Here is a 19094-nt window from a genome sequence, read left to right as displayed (position 1 = left end):
ATGCATTTTATTAATGCCATGTTGGTTATAGCAGGTAAAACCTAAGACAACAGGTTATGCATATGCTTGTACATTTTGTTGGCATCACTGTTTAGCTAGTCATTTCCACAGCTGTTATACTTGTGAGGCAGTATAATGACACCCTGTAATATTAGCAGATGTCTCATGCACTTGTATTATGAATTAACATTACCATCCAGGCATATCAGACTTTATCTAAAACCAAAATCCCAACTGCTGAGTAAGAATGTAGAGTAAAGCAAACATAGAACAAAGGTGGATTTTACTATTAAAAACATTTGTAGAACCAGGTTTAAATGACAGGGTATCTTTAAAACCTGTTCTGTCTGTCTGTCTGTCTATCTATCTATCTATCTATCTATCTATCTATCTATCATCTATCTATCTATCTATCTATCTATCTATCTATCTATCTATTCACCTGTTTTATCAGACAGTTGAAAAACTATAACAAACATTTTTTTGTGTGGGTATTACATTGCAGCCACACAGTCCAAGCTTCTTCTGCTCATCTCAATGCTGGGGTTCCACCTCTACAACATCTGCACTACAACATCTGCATGTTCTGCTGCTTATCAACATATCTTTTAGAGGTATCCAGTTTCATACTCCATCCCAAAGATATGCTTCTAAATATACAAGTGATTTTCGGATTGTCTGTAGGTGTGCTTGAAGTATGCATGTGTCCCTCAATGGCCTGGCCTCTCATCCAGGACTGGTTCATGCCTTCTCCCCACTTTCAGTAAGCTAGGCCTGTAATCTCTGTGACCAGGAAATGCTTAAGATAGGTATTGAAAACTGGTATGCAAACTGATTTTTGCCCAGCAGTTATGTGTATTGTAATCATATGGAACTTCATATGCATTGGTATGACATGAATGAAAAAATAAATCAATAAAAACTTGTATTCCCTGTTTGACGATTTGTTACATGATTAATACTGTGAAAAACTTCCAGCAGTAGGTCAAAAATTACAGATAAATTTATAAATGTGGTATCTAGTCATACACTAATAAAAATGAACAATTTTAAGGCATACAGATCATAGAATTGTATTAAAACAGTCTATGCAAGGAGAACCAGTTTTTTTGAGTTTGATATATTCAACATCTTTAGTTTTAGTTGTTAGTTGGGATATTTTGCAGGCACTTTATTGTTTATGGACATCAGGCTTGATGTGAAGCCTTGTATTTCTAAAGTATAACCAAACAATCCACTTATGCTTTCCTGATGAGTTCACTAAGAAGGCCAAAACATGCATGTCCACAGCTAGTGGGGTTTGGCTTTATTGATCTTAATGTACCCATAAAAATTTAAAATGTAAAAAGTCATGGGTATTCAGAAGCCAAGGACTTTTGAAACGCTGTATGTCTTTAAGTTGTCATTTGCATATATCCCATGGACCTCCATTATGGGACATTTAAGGTATTATACAGTGAAAATGTAAGCTTGTCTGTGTTTTTCTTGCAGTTTTTACTGAATGGTTTGTCTGTGTGTTGTTTCTACAGTTTAGTTTGGTCATCTATAGTTTCACAAAGAATGCAGAGTAATGAAATAAAGATTACATTTTTGGAACTAGTCAACTGGAATTTATTAAGTAACTTTGTGCAATATGCTATAAGTATTAGAAACATATATGAATTATACAGATAACCCACATAGATGACTTACTTGTTTTTTCACAGTTCTGTGTTGTGTATACAGACACAAAAGTGTTGTGCCTGTGTGGTATATGTTTGACCCTATGTACCTTTTCATAGCTGATGTGTCTGATTCTGTTCATAGCCCTGTAGGCCAAGGTTGTATCTGCCTAAGGCATTATTGGTGACTAAACTCTAATTGATCCTAAAATCATTCATTCGGTTTACTAAAATGTCCACATCATCAGATATTTATGTTAAAAGTATGGGCACAAAATTAAACAAAAAGTTACTATATTAGAAAATGCAATCTATGCAGTGTTGCTGAAAAAGACACAGGGTGTCTTTGAAAGTCAGCTTGTCAAAGTCCATTCTATAAAAACATCTCTATAGGTTAAATATGCTGTATGGCAAATACACACTTTTGCCCAAATTAAGTCAGAATGAGTTATTTATTAATATGTAATTCCATGATCCAGGGTAAGCTATACACTGCCTGGCTAATAGCTTCTACTATTCATATATATTTATTGAAAGTAGGATGAGTTTATCCACATTGTTTACAGACTTCATCTACATAGAATATAGCAAAGTCAAGGAATGTATTTTGTGCAAACTGAATGACCCTGTTTAATCGACTGTTACTGCAGAGACCCGTTGTACTCTACAGAGCTGTAGATGATTACTTCTACTTTCCTAAGGCATCTCAGACTGTATGTACGACAACTTAAAAAAGGAATAACACATCTGCATGCTTATTTCAGCTGCAGCCTGGCTTTATAGTAATTGTACCCCATCCAGTTTGGTCTCCTTTCTAGTTCAAATATGTTTTGAAAGATTTCACTTTGTTTTGGAGAGGTGCTAAAACAAAAAGTATTGCAGTATGAATGGTCTAAACTCCATTAATGGTCCATAGATGAGGGGTAGTCAGATCATTCTTTTTAGTCACTCCAAACCCAAAGTTTCCTGTGGAGTGACAATAAAGAATGAAGTGACTACCTCACACTATATTTGTGAAAAAGCAGGAGCTGGGTGAGAGTGGAGTGAAGACTTAACATCAGTCATCTTGTACAATGCTATCTATTCAGAATTTCTGGCTTGGGTGGCACACAAACATAAAGACTTGCAATTTTAAAACCTTACTAAAAGCTTGCCTTCACATGATGACTGCTACAAAATAAGGAACATTATTTCAGCATTTGATCCAAATGACAAATCTCAAAATTCTCTAACTACTGCCAGACTAGGAACTAAATAAATGTTAGTATTTATGTACAGTTCATTAAAACCTATGTACTTAATGTAAGAAAAGATATACTTTTTTTTGTTTTTAGACCTGCTGTATTGCATTCATTTCTTAACTCTAGAGGCCCAGCCAAGTGATTCATTTGTAGCTTATCCTGCAAATCTTTAAGTGTAGCACATTATCAAAACATGCTACTAGGAGATGCAGGCAGTCAGAAAGTATTTGGAGATAAAGATTATCTTTGAATTCCACACTTCTGATGTCTCTCTTCACCCTGAAATCAAATGTGTGAGCCCGCAGCCACCATAATGGTTTGTTGAAAGTGATGACAGTGAGTAGAAGTGTGTGTTTCATTGTCACCAAGTTTGAATGGTGGCAAATTGCCTTAAATATCATGGTATTTCTGAATATTTTGCTTTCTGGTTATAACAGCATTTAGGATACTGACAAAACATGCTGGGAAGCTGTGCTGCTTAGTTCAGTGGTTGTCATTAGCCTAACACACACACACACACACACACACACACACACACACACACACACACACACACACACGCACACACATTTTACAATTTATAATCATTATGCTCTGTCTATTGTTTGAATTAATATGAATTAACACAACAGGATCCATTTCCAATTTCATACATAACCACTGCCTCCAAAAATGTAGATTTTAATGGCATTCTTTGATATGCAGTTGCAGATTATGCCTTGTAAGCAGTTGGCATGCAGGAGAAAAACTTTAAAACAAATAAAAAGTTAATTGTAAAATTCTTATTGTGGAAAATAGTTTGCTTCTAAAGAAAGCTAGAATAGACAGTCCCTTATTCCCAGGAATCAGCCACAACTAAATTTTCTATGTACATTTTGAAACATTATTAAGCTTAACTTTACATTTTTTCTTTTAACAATTATATGCAGACAATATGTTGACCAAATAAATAATATAATGTAGGATTTCAAGCAGCAGTATTGCATGATGGAACTTATTAAACAATTTTGTATTGTGAGTAGCATAAATAGTGTCCTTGGGCGATATCAGCAAGAAACTATGATCCCTCATAAAATCATCCAAGGCTAGCTTTGAAAGAAAAATTGCCAAGGACTCCAAAGATAACCACAAAGCATTCTTTAGCTATGTCAAGAATCTAAGTGGCAATTCCCAGATCTGCTCGGCGTTAGTGTAGAATGGCACAAAATACACTGAACCAACCGATATCGCCAACTTCCTGGCAGACAGGTTCACTGCAAACTTCACCACCCTCTCACCCCCAAAAGGGCCCATAACCATACCAGAAGATTGTAGTGCCCCTGAAATCACATACACTCAGGTTAAAACAGCCCTCTCCAAAGCCAAAAACACAGCATCAATGGGACCGGATGGTGTCCCAGGTTGCATACTACATGAGCTCAAAGATAAACTAACCCCTCACCTAAACACAGTGTTCAAACTCAGCCTCTCCACAGGCTACATGCCCATAGAGTGACACACAGCAATGGTTATTCTGCTCCGCAAAGGTGGAGCCACAAATTACCCTAGGAACTATTGCCCTATAAGCCTGACTAGATTGGTCTGCAAGGCTATGGAGCGCATCATCATGGAACTCATTAACAGAGACATTGGGAACCTCCAAACACTGGACCCTACTCAGTTTGGCTTTGTTAAGGGCAGATCATGCCTCCTAAACCTGGTGGACTTCTTTGAGACAGTTACCAAGGCTATAGATGAGGGAAAGGTGGTCCATACAGTCTACCTAGACCTCGCAAAGGCCTTCAGCACCATTCCCCATTCTGGTATTATAGACAAGCTCACCAGCCTGAACATAAACCCCTACGTCATGAGATGGGTTGCCAACTGGCTCATGGACAGAACCCACATGGTAAGAGTTGCAGGAGCTAGGTCTGACTCTAAACCGGTTACACGTGGCATTCCCCAGGGCTCAGTCCTAGGACCCTTCCTGTTCGACATATACTTCTCAGAGGTACAGGCAAGCACAGGAGGACTATGGCTGACCAAGTTCGCAGATGACTGCTAACTAGGGGCTATAATTGACTCTCTGGCTGACACAGATATCCTCCAAAAGGGTCTCACTGAGACAGATACCTGGTGTCAAAACCATGGCCTCGAGCTAAAAGCCAAAAAGTGCATAGTCATCTCCTTTGGAAAAAACAAAGTACCCACAAATTATCACATAGGTGTTAGCCCCTAAATACGGAAGACGAAATAAGGGATCTGGGGACCGAAGTAGATAGTAATCTCTCCTTTGATAATCACATTGCCAAAGTGGTTAGAAAATCCTTCTATGTGGCCCACCTAATCGCAAAAGGGTTTGCATTCAGATCAAAAGAGGTCATTGTGCTCCTCTATGCATCATTCATCAGACCCATCATAGAGTGCAATGCCCCATTTGGGATGTATCTTACAAGACACCTGCAACAGCTGGAAAGACCAAAGAAGTACCTCACTAAGAGGATTACTGGACTCAAACAGATGCCCTATGCAGCTCGACTGAAGAAACTCCAGCTGTACTCAGCTGCATACCGCCTACTCTGAGGTGATCTCTGCCTGACATTCAAGGCCATGTCCAACCCAGAGTTGATAGACATGCTTCACCTAAAGAAAACCATATCCCCTCAAGCCACATGCTCTAGGGATCTAAACCTCACCACAACAATAAATAGGATGTGCTGGAGGGATAGATTCCTGTCCCAGAGACTTCCCATGCTCTGGATCAAGATTCCAATCTACATTAGGCAGAGCTCCTCACTAACACTCTTCAAGAGAAACCTTGATGAGTGGATGCAAAACAGGAAGTTTACCCCGGGCATCACTTTAGTGGCTCTGCTGGACAGAGGCACAGGGAACTAATCTAAGGGGGAGGCGAAAGCCAACACATTCTGGCTAGGCTTATAAATGCCTTTGGGCAGATAGCCTAGTACCTACCTATAAACCTATGAACCTATATGTGCTCTCATGATTTTTTATTTATTTATTTATTTATTTAACATTTGTTGACTGGGAAAGTCCGACTAGCTTCTAGAGATCCTGTTTTCGGCAGAGGCTCAGGGAGAAATGCTCCAGGAGCATGTCTTTAGAATGTGGGAGGAAACAGGAGTGCCCAGAGGAAACCCACGCGAACACAGGGAGAACATGCAAACTCCATGCAGAAGGCACCCCAGCCAAGACTCGAACCAGAGAATCTGTTGCTGTGAGGTGACAGCATTAACCGCTGCACCACTGCACCACCCATGTGATGTGAATGCATTAACAGTGCATCTATGACATATCAGCCTAACATATGAAAAAAACATACGTCTGAGCAAAGATCTTTACATGCAGCATACATTTTATTTTATTATTTCATATATAAATATAATTTAGCTAGGGTTGAAATTATTGTCTCCACACCATTGTCTTTTAATTGTTGTTATTTATCATAGTTTTAGTATGAATAATGCTTTGCTTTTTTTTTTCACCAGATACATATTTTAAATAAATTAGCATTGCCTGCTTATTAACAGAGGTAGTTTCCACTGCTCATGTTTGGTAAGCATGTGAGCTGTTACTTATCACCTTTGCCAGAACATTGGGTATTCAAATAATTGTGTGTGTGTGTGTGTGTGTGTGTGTGTGTGTGTGTGTGTGTGTGTGTGTGTGTGTGTGTGTGTGTGTGTAGTTAGTCATACACACATATACATGTGTGTATGCTTTAGTGATAAAACTAAAACAAGCATCTTACCACCCTTGAACACAATAGGGTAAACATTTAATAAGAGGTGGCTTGTGCTATAGGACTGCAGAACCACAGCCCCCCCACACACACACACACCTGTAGAAGGAAAGAAGAAAAGAAATAAAAAAAAAAATGAAATGAAAAATAAAAAAAATTCACAAGTCCCGGAAATCCACGCATGCCTGCTTTGTGTTCCTGGTACTCACAGAACTCCAGACTGCTGTGTTAGGCAGTCCAGATAGGGGAGAAAGGCATCTCTGCCCTGCATCCCAGAAGTCTGTGTGGTGACGGCCACACAGAATGGAAGGACACCAGACTGCATCGCCTGCAGGCTAGAGCCTACTCTTGCAGAGCCAGGAAACCCCAGCCTACTCTCACAGAGTTAGGAAACCAGCCATTAGCTAGCGTGGGCAGGCTAAGGAGAATGAAACCAGTTGTTGATGGACTGCTGCTGCAACTGGATTAAGGTGTGTGAATCCAGGGCTGCTGCAGATTATTTAATTCAGGTAAGGATGATTCAGGACTGTGGGCAGGCTATGGAGAAGGAAACCAGCCATTGTATTATTTAATTCAGGTAAGGTTGATTCAGGACTGTGAGCAGGCTGTGGAGAAGGAAACCAGCTGGTGTGTGTGTGTGTGTGTGTGTGTGTGTGTGTGTGTGTGTGTGTGTGTGTGTGTGTGTGTGTGTGTGTGTGTGTGTGTGTGTGTATGTGTGTGTGTGTGTGTGTGTGTGTGTGTGTGTGTGTGTGTGTAATGCCCCAGTTGCTATATACTGGTGGCTAGAGAACACATGGTGGTGGGTAGAGAATACTCAGGCTTGAACCCTGTACCTTGGGTGCAGGGGCAAGGGCCCAAATTCCCTACCCACCACCATTTGTAAAAAAGTTTGCAGATTTTTGCCTCATATTTGTTCTGTTCCTCATAAAATCTGTGGTTTCTGTATGCTTGTTTTAACTTGCAAAGTCTGTAGTGCAGTGGTGCACTGGTAGCATTGTTGCCTAAAAGCTACAAGTTCTCTGGTTTAATTCTTGGCTGTGGTGCCTTCTGTGTGGATTCTGCATGTCTTCCAGTCTTACAAAGACATGTGTTTGTCCCTGCTCTGCTGAAAACTGACTTTTGTTCCAAGTCAAACTTTCCTGGTTAACAAATGTTAAATAAAAATAACAGGCATTTGAATTTCAGACTTCATATTCTTCAGAAAGTGCATGGTAACACAAAACCTTTTATTCCAGCAATTTTCTGTTTATAACATGGATATTTGAAATGTGTCCCTATTTTTGGGACTGTATTCGCTTTGTCCAGTTTTTTTTTGTGCTAAGGTTGAGAGCTATGGTGAGAACTGAATTCACTGAATATGTTTAGGGGCTGTATTCCCCCATTACTGGCTTTGTCCATGTGTTTTTTGCTATGAGGTTGAGAGCTATAGTGAGAACTGAATTCACTAAATGGTAGCCATTTAAGTTTCAGTCTTCCTCTCTTTCACAAAACAGCTGATTTGGCATAGTGGTATGTTGCTCTGACTGTTTTGCACAGGGTCCCCTGGGTTTAAAACTTGGCAGTGAAATGTATGGCAGTAACACAGCATTTTGTTCTAGCAACTTTCCAGCATTATACAAGCAATGTCTAAAATGTGTTCCTGGTTTTTGGGCTTTTGCCCCCCCCCCCCAATAAATTTTGGCTTTTTCCAGATTTCTTGTGCTGCAAAGTTCATCGATACAGCTGAGTGTCGAGTAGATTTTAAAAGGAGCTGAGAGCTGCAGGGGAACAAAAGTTTAGTGCTGCTTATGCTCTGTCTGCTTGCATTGTTAATAGCACAACAGGTAGTGTACTTGCTTTTGATGCACAAGGATGTGGGTTCTACTCCCACAGTAAGTAGATGCATTGCTGATACTGTAATGCCTTGTAAAGGGGGTGGATGCTGTAGTCCTTTTTGGTGAAGATACCTAGTAGCTATGAACCTGTTATCAGTTTGCCATCCATTGCCTATTGCGATATTACTAGCTTATCATTTTTTTAATGCAACATAGGCAATTTATTCCTCAAGGGCAACAGGCACTTTATTTGTAGATGAAACAATAACATATAACGTTGTTTGCTAGCAGCAACCTCTTCATTAGTTACAGATTTCTTTAATATGGAATTATTTAGATGGCTTTTACTTCTTCTGAGATTGTGCATATTTATTGATACTGGTGGACTGTAGAAGTTTGAGTAGACTTTTATGATGAAAATGTTCTGAATTGGGCAGTTTTGTCATTATTGTTCAAAACAATAAATTAAAAATGCTGTCTAACAACTGTACTGTATTGTACAAGGAATATAATTTAATACAATCAGGAAGGTGTATCAAAGAGCATGTGTATGTTTCATGTTCAAGGGGCCTATGATTTGAAAACAGCCCAAAGTTCATCTTTATCTGCCACTGGCAAAATGTATTTTCTTTGAATATGGGTTTCAATGAATTTGAGTTTCAAGAGCAGAGAAGTTTTAATGCTAAGTCTATTTTCATTGTGAGACTGCATTGTTTTGTTTAGCAGATATCTGTTAGGGTTTGTGCTGTAAAATGCAAAATAAAACTTTCAAATGAAATCCAAATCATCGCAGAAGTAAAGCAGTATGCACATTACAGTGTTTATGGTAAATGGGGCGAAATAACAAAGGAATGGAACATTGGAATGGCTGCAGGGGGAGGTTACATTCGACCATGAGTTTGTGAGGGGGGAAGGGCAGCAAACTCAGATAGCCCTAGCTGAACTATACTTCTCAACTGTCCAGATTTTTGCAGAATGAATAGATTTTTGATTCTTATTTTTGGTTTCTTCCTCATAAAATGTGTGGTTTTCTGGCAAATCATTTAGGAATAAAGTCACTAAATAATGACATACATTGAGTTTCAGATGTTATAACCTTCAGAAAAATGCATTCTATCAACTGTCTTAAGCAATTTTTAGTATTGTTTGTATGTTCCCCCAATATATTTAGCCTTGTCCAGATTTCCTACATTAAGAAGTTGAGAGGTATGTGCAAATAAATCGCTTTATAGAATTAGGAATATCCAAACCTCTCAACCGTCCCCAATTTTGGCTCAAAATGTTGCTCTCCCCTAAAAATCCCTCTGCAAAATGGCAATTTTTGGAAGAAAACATGGAGGATTTACAATTATAAATAACTGTAATGATCAGAGTTATAGTTTGCATTTATTTCAGAAATGCATGCAGATGCTCGTATTTTGTCAGCTGCTCAAGTTAACAGTATTAATATTAAAAAGGTGCCCCTTCTTTGACAGGTTCCCAGCTGTATTGTGTGGCAGTTTTATATTTTTGCATCACATTTTTGGTCTGGTTTTTTTTTATAGAATTGTGGTTTTCTGGCAAATTAGTCGCAAATTATTAAAGACTGAATTTAGAAAGTAATGGCAAACATTTGAGTTTCAGATTTTATACCGTTAAGAAAATTCATACTAATGCAAGACTTATTACTATTCTATTATCTTTCTAAGTTTATAAGAGCAATATTTAAAAATTGTCCTTATTTTTGGGCCTGTGTCCCACTTCTGTGTATGGCTTTGTCCAGATTTCTTGTTCTGAGGTTGAGAGGTATGAGTGTCAGAGCCATCACCATCAGCCAGAGAAATTTCAAATTGTGACATACTTGTTGCACCCCATTCCACATTGTAGTGGCTCTGGATGTGTCCAAGGAAGGCAAGGAGCAGTTATGCAGTGTAAGTGTGCAGAGTATTCCCCCATCCGAGGTAGACTACAAGTACGACTGTGGCTTTTCATCTGTCTTTGATTTTGCAGAATGTTCTGGTTTTCTGTCATATTTTTATACTGTTGATTTATGCTTCTTATTATTCATAAAATGCATGCTGCCTCAGTGCCCTGTTGCTCTGTGTTTAAGTAGCAATGCTTTAATGGCCATCAGATAAGCTTGTCCAAGATTGTAAGATGCAAGTAAGCTTTAATAAGCATACTGTTAAAGAATTACCAGCATTGAACGCCTTTTTGTTGTTGCCATGCAGATAATATTTTCATAACTATATAATGTATAAGCCTTAGGTATTGAAATGCATATGAAAGTATTTGTAATAAAGGACAGGATTACAGTATTTTCAGAAGTTCATTACATTTGTTGGAGACTTGCAGTCATCTTTGCAGGCTTTACCCGTAAACTAAACAGAATGCCAATCTATCATGTGTGGTCCATAACTTGTGCAGCAATCCTTTAAGCAATTTATCTTGAGCTTGTTTCTTGTTTGCTATTCATTTTTTACTTTGATCATGTCTTCCCTATGAAACAAATAGATAGTTGTTGTCAGGCAGCAGGTCTTTTTTGGATAAGAAACATTTTACAAGTGGGAGTATCACAGAGATTGCTACTTTCAGCATGTTACCTGATACTTTAATAAAGCTGAATATAAATTATAATTAGAACTGCAGTGCAAGGAGAAGTGGCTTGAGTTGAGGGATGCTTATTTTTTTATACTTGATTTTGACTGGCATTCCAGTAATGTATTTAAAAAGTAATTTATTTTTCATGCCTCCCAACCTTTGTGTTTCCATCTAGATATTAAGTAAGTTTTCATGTAGCCTATGCATTGAAATATTTTTTCTTCTACACTTCATTTTGTCTTGATTGAACTCTTGCAATGACAGTTTGGCACCCAGGACAGTGTATTTAATTAAAGTTCCAGTTGTGTGGTTTTGAGCATAGCTCCACCCTTTTCTGGTTGGCCACACCCCCTTCCCATTGGCCCCACCCATGTAGGTGTCTCCTGCAGCCCCCCCTTTAATTTGAAGTCAACAGCTGCCACTGCATTTAATCATGAATATAAACCATAATTGAGACAGGAAGTGAGACAGCATGGTAGTTACTAGAGTGTAAGCTCTTTTCCACTGTGTTATATAGTAACAGGTCACTGCTAGAGTGCTAGTTAACATATGGCCTCTTAATATGTGAAGTAAGCAGTTACACTCTCATAGGCAGCAATTTAAGTACAGATCTTTAATTAAGGGAGCATCCCTAGACTTAGATGTATGTCATTTCATCATCTCTACAGAGTCTGTATCAGATATTACAGCATGTAGTTTGAATGAATCTCTCTTCTCCCTTCTCTTTTATTAGGAGCCTGTCTTTAATATGCTTCTTTTGAAGTATACATGACAATATATGGTGCCAGAATAAAACTCTTTTTGTGACTATTGGTACTGCCTGCTTTATCAGCATCAACTTTAGTTTTCTTAAAGGCATTTAAGTGATCTGTGTAGTCACTATATTTTTTTAATATATAACCATATGGAGAAGACAGCTAGTATTACCAATGATCATTGACTTTCATTTTTGTCCCATTTTTAATTAAAACATGCCTTTTTTCTGGCTTCCTAATGACATTTTTTGTGATTAATCCTTGTAAGTGCAGCCACAAACACAATTAGCAGTTAATCAAGAGCACCAATTGTGGCTAAACATCAGTAAAATGGCAGCTGCACCATTTCATCACCACTATGACTCCAAGATCTCTGCATTTATGAGAAAAGAAAAATTTATAGGATATTGCAACCTCTGTCTTTAAATTTCACAGGAGGTTACTAGGCTATTGGCCCTAGGGCCTTTATAAACCTAGCCATGTTATACTGTTGTTCTCTTATTAACCAAGTTGAATGATCTATATTTGCATTGCAAGTCTATGATCAGCACTGATTGACTTTATCCAACAGGGACATAGGTGACATCCCCAGGTAAATATACAGTCTCTCATCCAGTTGTTCAAGTTACACTTAAATAGGGTTATTGAGGAGCTCTGTTTTATGTGAATTGGGAGTTTGTTCCAGAGGAGTGGCAATCTCTGGGAGACACATCTGTCTTTCCAGCATGTCCTGTTAATGTCGCAGGCTAGGTTAAGAGCCCTAGAGTGAGTGAATCTTGTCCCATCATTAACTTCTTCAGCATCTACTCAGCTAAAAACTCTGTTTTGCTTCCTGTGTCTCCACTTCAGGTACTAGTGTCACTGTCACATCTAGTCTGAAAACTGGGAACTTTGGATTCAAAAGTTTGAGTTACAGTTAAAGTCAAAGTAAACTTTATTGACATTCAGAAATCACACACGTGCAAAATCTGAATTAAATTCTGTGTTTTTGGACTCAGTGTGCAGGCAACATATAGACTATTTTCACAGACATTTACACATATAACACCTAGCTATTGCATCACCTATTACATTACCTAGCTATACATTTACACTTATAACTCCTATTTATTACATCATGGACATTGGTAGACAGACTAATACTGCACATAATTAGAAACACATTTTAACACTTTTCACAGTGAACACTTACTTGCATGAGACTTTAGTATTGCACAGGTACCTATTTATGACATTGCATTGATCTTTGCACAGAAGAGACATTTGCATACGTCATGTCTTACTCTGGACCATAGAGTATTGCACTATGATTAATTTACAAATTTGTAAGATGCATTACACTGAAAGAAGAGATATTTTACTGCATTGCTACTGCCCTAGATGGCCTTTAAGTTAACAGTCATGGGGAATATTGTACTAAGCATTAGATGAAAATGTTAACCAGGTTAATGCATAGTTTTAGATAAGAAATTTGAGGCATTTGCAGATCACTGTAAATGGAATTGCAGAATGGACAATAAAAGCCAGTGTGTAACATTTCCACATGCTGCATATCACAGGAGATAAAGTGCAAAGATAACACTTTTAACCTTAATGAGTCACAAGAAATATAGTCCAGACATTGCTTATATTTTATAGACTAAATGAACTGGGCATACATCCTTACATAATTCACTACATTACCAGATGGCTCCCAGACAGGACTCATGAAGTCAGGATTGGTGAGACATCTGCAGAGTACCTCAGGGCTCCATACTGGGGCCACCCCTATTTGGCATCTACTTCTCAGAGGTAAAGGATAATGTCAAGGGCCTTTGGCTGACCAAATTTAAATATGATTGCAAATTTGGAAATTTCATAGCTCCACCTTCATGACACAAATGTCTTACAAGAGGGTCTAACACAGACAAATGCCTGTTGTCAAAGTCACAGATTAAAATTCAATGCCAAGGATTGCATTATATTCCCTTTCGGCACCCAGACTATTTAATCCATCACTAGGCACCCCTAAGAGTTGACCTGGTAGTCAGAGATCTGGGAACATATAGAGACAGTAGTCTGGCCTTTGACCAACCTGTGGCCAAGGTAGTAAGAAAATCATTCTATGCCACCCACCTTATAAGTAAGGGTATGGCATCCAGATCCAAGGAAGTCATAGTGCCACTTTATTCAGCCCTTATCAGACCCATAATTGAGTATAATGCCCCCTTCAGCATGTACCTAACCAGACATATGCATCAGCTGGAACACCCACAGATGTGCCCTACCAGGATAATTCAAGGTATAAGTACATTGTCCTTTACAGATTTCCTTAAAGCCCTATCTCTATACTCTGTCTCCTACAGGTTACTGAGAGGAGATCTATGCCTAGCATACAAAGCATCCTTGGATCCAACTCTGATGGAGCTTTTGCACATCCACAAAATGAACAGCATCAGAAACACTAGATCCAAGGATGTAAATTGTGCTTGTGACTTAAATAAGACATGTTGGTGAAAGAGATATGTGTCTCAGAGGATACCCATGCTATCCTATGATACCCAACCTATCTGTCCCTGGAGGAGTGGTTCCAGTTCAGAAGTTAGTAGTTTATTGGCCATTTTGAGCTAATTTCTATCTCTTTAATTTCTCTACTATAAAAACCACGTTTGCACGGTTTTGCGTACTGGGGCAGTGCCGGTTAGCTACAGTTAAATTATTCCCGGCTCCACTAAGTTTCCTCTTCAGTTTTTCTCTTGAAACTAGTCTAACTCTCAACCTAAGCACTCAAAAAGCATCCTACAGCCCAGCACTTGCTCAGTCCTAATAGCAAGCACTACTATACCTGGACACTGATTGCCCAGCAGGGCAAGGCTCTTTATTCACCCCTCACCAACCAAGCAATTAAGCAGCTCACCCTACTATTCAGGCATGACCAAAGGGCAACTTCAGGTGCACACTCCAGTCCAGCTGGTGAATCTGGGTATCCTGAGGCAATGTTACAACTGCCTCATGTACACAGACAACCCTCTCCTCCTACCACAAAACACTAACATATGCGAGAGATGCAATTATACAGCCAAACTGGAAGCTAAGCTGTCTCCACCCAAGAGTGGAACGGCAGTCAAGAGGAGAAGGTTAACACTTGCACCACAACTCCAACCACACACAGACCTACTAAAACAGTACTGGCAAAAAATACACATAAAGACTCAAAATCATACTCGGAGGCTCTAAATAAAAACCTGCAAAAGCATCAGATACCTTCAAAGCAGACACCCAAACAACCTGCACTTCCCGTCACAAACCAGATCACACATAAAACACAAAATCAGTGTGCTGCACAATCACAGCCCTTAAGGCAAAATAACATACCTAGCACACTTGTAATGGGTGACTCTTTAGTCAGGCACACTGATGTCCCACTCACTAGGCTGGACATCAGAAGGTTACTGTTAGCTGCCTGTCGGGAGCCAGAATCTGCCACATAACACAAGCACTCAGGTCACTCCAGAACAAGTACAAATATGACTCTGTCATTGTTCATGTTGGTGTGAATGACCTAAGACATACCTCCCTGGACTACATGAAAAGAGACATGGAAGAGCTCTCTGACCATGTAGCCCAGGCTGGTATGACCCTGACCTTGAGTAGCATCCTGCCCTCACCAAGAATGATACCTCAGTATAAAGAAAAAAATGATTAATTTCAAAAATTGGCTAAGCTTCTGGTGCCATTCAAAGGGGATCCAGTGTCTGCTAGCCTGGGATGACATGTTCGACAAGCCACGTTGCTTCACAAGAGATGGCTTGCACCTGTCACCCCTAGGCTTTCAAATACTGGCCAAGGCTCTTGCTGCAAGGCTCAAAAGTCAAACCCACCTTCGTAAACAGCACAATTAACAAAAAACTGAGGGTAATGCTACTCACCGCCAGGAGTTTAAATCTCAAAATGCACGCACTCAAAGCACTCCTCAGTACGGAGAACATCTACATCTGTGCAGTAATTGAAACCTGGTTTAAGGCTCCAATGAACACCCCAGCACTACCAGGCTACAACTCATACCACATGTTTTGGCCACAGAACACAGACCTAAACACAAAAGGAGGGTGTGAATCCATATTCATTAAGGATACCTACACCTCCAGGTTAGTGGCGCAGCATGATACCTCTGAGATCATCCATGTGCAACTAACATCGGGCAAATGTGCAATGCAAATTGTGGCCTGCTACAGATCACCCTCCTTGACCTAGGACCACCACTCTACCTTTCTGGAGACACTGGAAAACATGAAGGTCCTACCAAACACCCTAATATTGGGCAATTTCAATTACTCTACCATTCACTGGGAAAATTACTCGAGTTCAAATTCCCAGGCCCTGCACTTCCTGGAATTCATCAACTCAAACTCCCTGGATCAACTGGTAAACTCCCCTACCAGAGGTGAAAACATATTGGACTTGGTCATCACCAACATGGGTGACAGGTGTTCCACACTGGAGGTCAACCCGTCACTGGTTAGATCAGACCATAAACTAATCACTCTGGATGTCTACACCCCACTACCACCCCCAGCTAAGGAAACCACAGTAAAAAACTTTTCTAAAGCAAACTTCACCTTACTTAAGACAGAGGTGGTAAGTTTCACAGCCCCCATGCTAAAGGATAACGCTGCCCAAGATGCAGAAGCCTTTACAAATGCAGTCTATGAGCACCTACAAGGATGCATGGATTATGCCATCCCTAGCAAAACCAAGACACTCTTCTAAGAGAAGGAAACCAGTTTGGTGGACCCCTGCAATAAACAGGCTATACAATAGAAGGAGGAAACTAGTTCATAAACAAAGCAAATCCTAAGAAGGAAAGACATCCCTGATCAGTATCAGTAAGAAACTGAGATCCCTCATGAAATCATCCAAGGTTAACTTTGAAAGAAAAATAGCCGATGATTCAAAAGATAACCACAAAGCCTTCATTAGCTATGTTAAGAATCTAAGTGGCAACTCACAGATATGCACTGAACTAGTGCAAAGTAGCACAAAATATACTGAACCTACTGATATTGCCAACATCCTGGCAGATAGATTCAGTGCAAACTTCACCCCCCTCTCACCTTCAAAAGGGCCCACAACAATACTGGAAAAGTGTAGTGTCCCAAAAATCACAGATGCACAGGTGATAACAGCCCTTTCAAAAGCCATAAACACAGCATCAATGGGACCAGATGGCGTCCCAGGCTGCATCTTGCACGAACTACAGAACGGACTAACGCTCCACCTAAACACGCTGTTCAATATCGGCCTCTCCACAGGCTATGTGCCCATAGAATTGCACACAGCAACAGTTATTCCTCTCCACAAAGGAGGGGCCACAACTGACCCTGGTAACTATCACCCCATAAGCCTGACTAGCCTGGTCTGCAAGGCTATGGAGTGCATCATCATGGAACTCATTAACAAAGACATTGGGAACCTCCAAACACTTGATCTGACCCAGTTCGGCTTTGTTAAGGGCAGATCATGCCTACTAAACCTGGTTGACTTCGGGACAGTCACCAAGAACATAGATGATGGAAAGGTGGTTCACACAGCCTACCTTGACCTTGCCAAGACTTTCAACACCATTCCCCATTCAGGTATTACAGAAAAACTCACCAGCCTGAACATAAACCCCTATGTCACAAGATGGGTTGCCAACTGGCTTACAGACAGAACTCACACGGTAAGAATAGCGGGCTCCAGGTCCGACTCTATACCAGTCACAAGTTGTGTCCCACAAGGCTTGGTCCTAGGGCCCTTACTGTTCAGCATATACTTCTCATAAGTACAGGCAAACACAGGAGGACTATGGCTAACCAAGTTCACCGATGACTGCAAACTGGGAGCCATAATTGACTTTCCGGATGACACGGACATCCTCCAAAAGGGCCTTACTGAGATGGACACCTGGTGTCAAAGTCATGGCCTCAAGCTAAATGCCAAAAAATGCATAGTCATCCCATTTGGGAAAAACAAAGCACCCACGAATTACCACATAGGTGGCAGCCCCCTTAATCCAGAAGACGTAATAAGAGATCTGGGGACCCAGGTTGATAGTAATCTCTCCTTTGACAATCATATTGCCAAAGTAGTTAGGAAATCCTTCTATGTGGCCCATCTAATTACTAAAGGGTTTGCATCTAAAAATATAGAGGTTATAGTGCCCCTTTACTCGTCACTCATTAGACCCATCATAATGTACAATGCCCCATTTGGGATGTACCTCACAAGACACTTCCAACAGCTGGAAAGACCACAAAAATACCTCACCAAGTGGATTACTGGTATCAAACATATATCCTATGCAGCCTGACTGAAAAAACTCCAGCTGTACTCAGTGGCATATCGCTTACGCAGAGGTGATCTCTGCCTGACTTACAAAGCCATGTCCATCTCAGAATTGATGGACATGCTCCACCTAAAGAAATCCAAGTCACTGCCAGCCACACGCTCTAGTGAGCTAAACCTCACCACAACAGTAAATAGAACATGCTAGAGGGATAGATTCCTATCACAGAGACTCCCCATGCTTTGGAACAAAATTCCAAATTACATCAGGCAGAGCCTCTCACTAACACTCTTCAAGAGAAACCTTGACGAGTGGATGGGAAACAGAAAATACACCCCCGGGATCACTTAATTGGCTCTGCTTGACAGAGGATCAGTTAATTAATCAATGGGGCAACAAAAGCCAACACTCTCTGGCTAGGCTTATAAATGCCCTCGGGCAGATAGCCTAGTACCTACCTATGAACCAATGCTTTGAAGCAGGCCCCCTATTCATGTAAAGCAGACTCCATCCCCAACCCTATTTAAGTGTGACCTTGACCAATGGATGGAAAATCAGAAATTCACCCTGGGTCTGAACCTCATCTGTCTTTGATAGAAGTAGACAGTAATGCCGAAACTAACATACTACCCCCCCATATAACCTTGAGAAATCTCCATGTCTCAACCTAATAAATTCCCATGGTACAGAGGGATACAATTGGAATGGATAGGCTTATAAAGGTCCTGGTCATCATTAGCATAGTATATACTTATGAATGTATAAACATATTGTGAGCCTAGGAAAAATACCCTTTGAATGAACCATATTTTTTCCTACAAATTTAAGGTGCAGTGGAAGCTATAGATGCCCAAGTAACTGAGCTCAAAAACAGGGTAAGAGATAAAAGCTGGAAGGTTAGCATCCACTGAAATATCTATAAGTCAGTGTCCTTGTGTTGGAATAACCATTGAAAAAGAGCCATGATCTGTGATCAGCAGAAGCTCTCTTTCAGTGA

Source organism: Protopterus annectens, chromosome 1.part0, assembly GCF_019279795.1.
Source record: "Protopterus annectens isolate FY-2018-M chromosome 1.part0, PAN1.0, whole genome shotgun sequence".
Lineage (NCBI taxonomy): Eukaryota > Metazoa > Chordata > Ceratodontiformes > Protopteridae > Protopterus > Protopterus annectens.
The sequence above is the reverse complement of the archived record's forward strand: the minus strand, read 5'-3'. Positions refer to the sequence as shown.